The sequence below is a fragment of the Lemur catta genome, chromosome 3 (assembly GCF_020740605.2).
Source record: "Lemur catta isolate mLemCat1 chromosome 3, mLemCat1.pri, whole genome shotgun sequence".
Lineage (NCBI taxonomy): Eukaryota > Metazoa > Chordata > Mammalia > Primates > Lemuridae > Lemur > Lemur catta.
The window spans coordinates 113,968,725-113,976,536 of record NC_059130.1 but is presented as its reverse complement, the minus strand read 5'-3'; positions in this window follow the sequence as shown (position 1 = coordinate 113,976,536).

Genomic DNA, 7,812 nt, shown 5'->3' with positions numbered 1-7,812 from the left:
TTGCTACGTACCTGCTATGTGAGAGCATTTGGTCACTTGCAAAATGGAATACGAATTTAACAGGCTGCCCCCAATCCCGCCTGGGACCCGGCGGGTGGAAATAGCTCAGTAAACAACATCACGGGTCGTTATTGTGACTCTTGTCTCTGCCTAGCTGGCCGCAGCCTTGTACGTCCAGACGGGCGGTGGTTCCCTGGGAACCTGGCAGAACCCGGTGAAACTGAGCCGCCCTGGGTATGGCAGCCCCAGAGGAAGGAGGGGGACGCGCCACAGCCCACAAGACCCCGAAAGACCCCGAAAGACTCCAGTTCGCCTGCTGGTTTTCCGCACTGAGAATCGATTTTCAAGGGAGTTTCCCAGAAGTGGTCTGGCCTCTCTCCTGTCGTTGTTCGTCCACCCTGGCCACCAGCCACCTCCTCCCCAAGCCCCTCCACCCTCACCGCCTCTCGCAGTTGGGGCCCCTAGCACGGATGAGGCGGGGGCAGCCGGGGCAGGACGCTGGTTCCCATAAGTACCCCCGGCCCACCCTGAGGCTCGGGACGCCAGCACCCCCTGGTGCCATGTCTTGGCCCTCACCAGCCGAGGCCCTTGGCAGGGCTGGCCCAGGAATGCCACGCTGGGGCCAGGGCAGCCTTTCCCAGGCTGGGGCTTAGAGGAGAGGGGTCCAGGCCAAGTGGCCAGAGCTTGGGAGGGGGGACTTCCTGCCCCCCAGGGGGAGATGAGGCCACTGCCAGCTTCCCATGCCCATCCCAGCTTACAGATGTTCCAGGGAGTGTCCAGAGGAAGTGCAAGGATTAAGGCAGAGAGCGGGCTGTGGGGGCAGCGGAGGTGGAGATCTGCCCAGGGAAGGTGGGGGAAGAGCCCTGGGGAGGTCGCAGGGATTAGTGAGAAGAGCATGGGACAGAGGACACAATCACACAGGCTGCCCCTGTCGCTGACATCATGCTGTGTGATCCTGGGACAGTCGTGACCCTCTCTGGGCCTCAGGTCCTCCACCCACAACCCAAAGGAGCTGGACACAATGGTTTACTTCACAGTATCCACCAAGCACCTGCGCAGTGGGGCCCTGAGCTGGGCCCCAGGGCAGAGCAGCAAAGGGGACAGACCTCCTCCCTGTCCCCTAGAGCTGACTGTGGTGGGCAGGCAGATGACACACGGTTTCAATAGGGAATGTGAGATGGGCAGTGAAAGGACCCCAGGGGTCCAGGTGCCAGGGGCCCAAGGAGTGAGGGGCAGGGCCTCCCTGAGGGGTCAGGATGGCATCCCCGGGGAAACAAAGGCCTGGTAAGTGGAAGCCCATGTGGTGCCCAGACTCCGGGAGCTGCACGGCTGGGATGAGGGAGCTGGGATGTGGGGAGGATCCCAGGCTCAAAATGGTGAGGATGTTGGTCCTTATCTTAAGAACAATGAGAAGCCATTGCAGGTAAAGAAGGGGTAAGATCTGCATTTTGAAAAGTTCCCACACCATAGAGCAGACAGACAAACAGGTGCTGCCGTGCCTGGGGCTGTTGCCTTCACTCCCTTTCTTGTTGCCAGAGATGCCTCAGTGGAACCCCAGGGCCCCGAGGAACCCAGTTCAGGAACCAATGGGCTGGACAACCTCTAAGGGGCCTTCTAGGCTCCTCGGGGATTCTAGGACATTCTCAAGCAGCACTCTGGCCCACACTAGCACTCTCAGCAAGGCTTTGGCCAAGCCCCGCCCCACCCCATCCCTAGGGGCAGCTCACCGGGCCTTGGGCACAAAGCCTCCTCCCTGAGCTCCGCCAGCAGCCTCAGGAAGTGGGGACGAGAGGAGAGGTGAGGTCAGGTGGCCCCAAGTAAAAGCTGAGGGCCTTTTCCACTTCCCTCCTGCTGACGTTGTTGTCATGTCCAGGTCAACTGTCACCTCTTGAGGAAAGCTCCCGTGGGCCCCCTAGCAGAGTTGATCACCCCCTCCCTCAGGCACCCAGAGCTCTGGGTGCTACTCCTCTGCACCCATGAGCTCCCTGAGACAGGGGATGTCATCGCTTCGTCCGTGCATTCATTCATTCATTCATTCCTTCACTTGGCAGGTGGGGGAGTACTGTGGTGAGCAGAGTGGACAAGCTCCTAGTGCCCAAGGAACCCACAGTCTACAATAGCGCTGCGTTCATCTTGGGGCCTGGCACCGGGGCTCCCAGTGAGTCTTTGCTGAACAAGTGGATTGGAGAATAGACGAGGGTGGACAGAGAGAGAGGAAGAGGAGGAGGAAGAGCCCATGTAGGGAAGGCTCTGTGGGCCCTGCCTTTCCCACATGGTCCCCTCTTTCTCACCCAGTTGAAGGGCCCCACTTACCAGCCTTGCCAGACACTCTGATCCCCCTCCCTAACCCGACTCAACTGCGGCCATGTGCTTTTTCAGTCCAGGCTGGAGTTTTTCAAAAGGAAACCAAGGCAAGGCAAAGCAAGCCAGATGCTAAGCACATACGCATGTTTTCAGGGCACAGATTCCTTAAGGTCTGGCTGCACCGCTGAAGGGTCGCTGGACATGGCGTTGTTTCATGTCCATGGTTGGCCGGGTGCTAACCCCAGAAAACAGCAGCAGCCATCAAACCACTACCAACAACACCAGTAACCATATTAGCACCAACACTGCCACCACAACCAGTAATAATGTTCGCAGCAACCTCAACCAGAACACTAACACCAGCAGCACTCAGGTTAGCACCACCAGCACCAACACCAGTATCAGTAACAACATCGGCACCAGCACCACCACCGCCAACACCACCAGCGCTAACATCAGTGACAGCCCCACCGTTAACATCACCACCTCCAGTAACAACACAAAGAAGAACCCCAACACCAACTCCAATAACTTCAACATTACTGACAGTACCAATACCACCAGCACCAACGTCAATAAAACATTAACACCACCACCAATAACAACCTCAACACCAACACCAATAACTCAGCATTACCAACACCAACAATACTACCTGTCTCCAACAACACTGCCACCAGTAGCAGCATTAACACCAACACCATCCGTGTTAACACCATCATTACCACCAACAATCCCAACACTGATAACAAAAACATGACCAATACTAACACTACCACCAATTTACACCAACACCCAACACCATCACCAATGCCATATCACCACCATCAACAACAGCCACTACGACTATATTAACCCACCAGAAACCACTTCTATGCTAATTGCAAACCCAATAATACCATTAACATCTACACAGACCCCGCTCCCAACATCCCCTACCACTAGCTCTCACTTTGTCCTGGGAACTGTGCCAGGCACTCTACACACGATTTCAATTAAGACTCATCCCAACCCTGCACGGTGTCTACTGTTATTATCTCCATTCACACATGAGGAAACAGGTATCAGGATAAGAATGCTGGACTCCTGACTCCCAGTCCAGTGCTCTTCCCACTGCATCTGTGTCTGTCTCCACAGCCTGGAAAGCTCCTCCTGCTGTATGAGGTTGGCTGAAACGCTTCTTCCTGGCACTTACGAGCTGTGAGGTCTTGGGTGAGTCTCCACATCTCTTGGGGTCTTTCTTTCCTCACCTGTATTGTATGACGAGGACAGTACATTGTTATGTTCCTGAGCAGCAGGTGGGCCCCCGAGATAGCATATGTAAGTCACCAGACAGGGTACCCAGGACACAGAAGGGGTGGCAAGAAAAAACAGAGTGTTCTCATCCTGTCGACTGGGGCTGACGGTGTTCACTCCTATGACGTTGATGTTGACAGCCACAATCACAACTACAACAGCTCGTGCTTATGGAGGGCTCACCGCATTGCCAGGCATGTCCAAACGGTAGCACACGAGGAAATTGAGGTTCAGAAATGTTAATTAATTAACCAAGCCAGGAAGTGGCAGAGGTGGGATTTGAACTCAGGCAGCTAGGTTCTGCCTGTGCTCTTAATCATTAGTCTATACCCACTCCAGTAATATAATTAGCACCCATGGAGCACCTTGTAGGTGCTGGTGCTTCTCAGGTATTATCTCTGATCTTCACAACAACCTTGTAGAGCAGATAATACAGATCCTGAGACGAACTTGAACTTGGAGTCTGCCAGGCCCCAAAGTGGGGCTCTTTTGTGCACAGGGCCCCCACCTCCCTATCTCCTGGGGGTGACACCCTGGACACCCAGAGGAAACCTCTGAACCCTGAGGGCAATGTCCTCAGGCCCCCGTCAAGGGCAGGTCTACGCCAAAGGCTGTTCAGGCACAGGGGGTGGCCAATGGCAGGCAGGGCCCTGCTGGCTCCCAGAGCTCTGGGGGCTCCAAGTGCCCCAACTGCCACAGCCCCAGGGCAGCTCAGGGGCCAGGCCGGTTGGTTTTTTGGCATCCCCGTGAGCAGCTGCCCAGGCAGAAGGGTTTTGTCTTTCCAGGCTGGATGGGAGAATCCTCCCCCTCCCGAGCTCTTGTTCCCAGGAAAAGACCTTGGCAGGACCCCTGATCTTCCCTTCCCTGGGACGGATGGCTTCCAGCTGCCTGCCGCCCCCAGCCTGGGAAAATTCCTCCAGGCTCTGCAGGTCCCAGGATCTCTGAAACCTGAGTGGCCCCCGCCACCCGCCCCACGCAGGGCTGGCCCGCTCGGCCACCGTTTTCCTTTAGCGCCAAGCTGTCTCGTGTTCCCAGCAAATCTCCAATAGGGCAGTAACAGAAATGGTGATTTCAACCTGGGACAGCCTTAAAACAAAGACTTTCTCAGTCATTGATCACCTACTGTGTGCCAGACACCTTACAAATGGTGAGCTGGTGCCTGCAACACCCTTGTGTGTTTGGCATCTTACAAATAGGGAAACTGAGGCTCAGAGAGGCTCCCATTGCTGGTTAATGACAGAGCTGTGCAGTAGCTCGGGGGTGGTCTGAGGGCCACCACAGCTTGCCTGTCTGACTCCCTCATTACAAACATGCAGAACCTGAGGCCCAGAGAGGGGTGGTGGCGTCACAGGGGACACTGCCAGGGGTGCTGGGCTGGGCCCAGAGGGTCTGACTCTCGGCTCTGCTGTTCTCAGCCTGCCCTGCCTCGCGGCCTTCCCCGGGCCATGTGTCTCCGGCCCCAGCTATGGTATCTGCTTCACTGCCCGCCTTCACCCCCTCCCGCACCCGAGAGCAGCGAGGTCCTTAGAGTGAGGTCCGACCCTGCCCCTCTCCTGCTTCTAACCCACAGAGACTCCCCTTCACCGTCAGGATTAGTCCAAGTGCGTGGCCCTGTCCCTGGGATCCTGCCCCTTCCCCACTCCCGCCTACGGTCTCCCCAGTACGCCCTGCCCTGCCAAGCCTCTGGGCCTCCACGGATGCTGTTCCTTCAGCCTAGCCTGCCCTTCCCCTCACTGCCTGGGCCACCTCTGCACTGTCACCACGGCCGACTGTCTCGCCTTTGGAGTTCGAGCCCTCTCAGGGCCAGGGCCGGCTCCTCTGCTCCCTGGGACTCCCTGCTGTCCCTTCCGGGAGGGAAACCAGTGTTTCCCGCGTGGTCACGGAAAAGCCGAGGCCTTCGATGGACCCCTACTCTCATCACAGCCTCATCACCCTGGGCAATGGCAGCAGCGCTTGGAGTCCAGAGTCTGTGACTGTGACGGAGGCTCCCCAGGGCCCCTGCCCCCATTGCCGCCTCCAGGAGGGACTGGAATGACCCTCGGGCCGGGCTTAGGGAGAGTGAGAGCGACAGGTGCCGCCGCTGCCAGGGGGGCCTTTCCCACACACAGCCGCCAGCTGGGAGATAGATGGGCCTTCCCGGCCTGGCCGGGAACCGGAGCTCACGTCCCCCGGGCTTCACATCCCTGGCTGGAAAGGGCCATAAAATGCTCCTGGGCCAGACACAGGATTTGGGCCATTTTTCCAAGTCATGGGGGATCCATTGTTTTGGGGTTTGTTTTGTTTTTAAGGAAGAAAAGAAGAAAAAAAGGAGGAGGAAAGACCTTCTAGAGTGTCGCCCAGCCCCCAATGTCCACAGGCATGGCCAGGGACCCTGGCCGCTCCCCAGAAGGATGCTGGACCCCATCTTTCACCTGTTCCTTCTAGCAGGTTCTGTTGACCTGGATCCGGGGAGCTCTCTGGGCCCATCCGCCAGACCTGTAGGATACATAAAGCCCTTCCAGCTGTATATTCTACGAGCTGGGATTTATCCAGAGCTCAGGCAGGATTCCGGCGGGGTTTCTGAAAAGTCCTGCCCAGAGCAGAGACATGAGGCAGAGCAGGAAAAGGGCGAGAACCGTCCAGGGGCTTCTCCCTGGGCTCGGCGGACACTTAGCCAGGCTCGTAATCACATATTCAGTGAATGCAGGGACTTCCCCTGTCTGGGACTCACTTTCCCCGCAGGGACGTGGGTATGGCATGCTCGCCACGTGCCGGCACCACGAGGCTGCGTGTTTACCCGCCCCTGTGGAGGTGCTGGGCTCCTTGCACAGACGGGTGAGGGGAGGTGATCAGTTCGCCCGGCATTATCCAGCCGGGGAGCCGCAGACCTGGGATGTGAACCCAGGACGCTACTCAGCCTCATCCTGCCTCCTCCGGGGGACTTTATGACCCAAAAGAAGGCAGAACTGAAGCCATGCTCTGGCTTCAGTTCAGTTAGGCTCTGCACTAACGCCGAGAGCCTCTGGGGAGGTTAACGAGAAGAGACCCCTTAACTGGTCCCAGCTCCCAGGGCTGACCTTCCTCGTGGCTGCACCAGTGCCCACACTCCAGTGTGAAACTCTGGACACCAAGAGGCACGACCCCACCGAGCCCATCCCTCACCCCACCCCCATCAGTTCTTCCCCCTCACCCCTCACCCACTCTGTGCCCCCGCCCTCCGCCACCCTGCTTGGCCTTTTGTTCACTGCTGCAGAATTAACGTAATCTGGGAACACATCCACCAGCCCCATCGGAGCTCCTAGCAGAGGACATGCCACCTAGTCATTCATTCATCCAGCAATTATTTATTGAGGGCCTACTACGCGCCAGATGTTGTGTAGGCCCTGGAGACATAACACAGGGAGACACGCAAGGTCCTTCCCTCAGGGAGCTTGCCGTCTAGCAGAGAGGCAGGCAAAGATGTCATCAGTAAGGGGAGGGCAGGTGGTGGGGCTGGGGAGGGTGGTCTCTCTAAGGAGGGGAAGTTTAAACTGAGACCTGTGGTTGGACAGGAGCCAGCCTCGCTCACTGTTCCCTGGGGAAGGAGGGGAATTTAGACCAACTCCTGGTACTTACAGATGGGGAAACTGAGGCCCAGAGAGATCACACAGTGCGTTAGAAGCTTGACCCCCACACCTGGACTTGGGCTCTTTTCCTCCCCAGGAGCCCAGGAGTGGGCCAGGGGAGGGTCGTCGAGCCCGAGGCACAGCCGGGTGAGGAGGCAGGGGAAGTGACAGGGCCTCTGCAGCTGGGGGGGGGGGCGGGGGCTGCACTCCACCTGCTGTGCACAGAGCCCCTCCCATCCCAGCCTGAGGTCCCCAAGGCCGGCCTGCCTCCCCCACTGACTGGGCTTCAGAAAATTGATTTCCTAACAGCCTTCCATCAACCCTGCACCTCCAGCTGTTGGTGTGACACCTGCGTCCCCAGAGCCTCATCCACCTGAGAAGGCGGCTCCTGGAGCCCCTCCCTCACCCTCAGAATGACCCCTGTGATCCCAGGAGCCGGAAACTGGAGACCCAAGGAAACACCGCCCCACCCCACCTCCATGGACCTCCGGCCCCTCCCACAAGAGGCTCTCTCTGGCCTCACAGCTATGAGCCGGCTTGAATACCCCCAGTGACAGGGTGCTCAGTCCCTGCTGGGGCAGCCCTGATGACAGCTCAGGTCCCGTTGACTGTGGAGCAGCTGGGAATG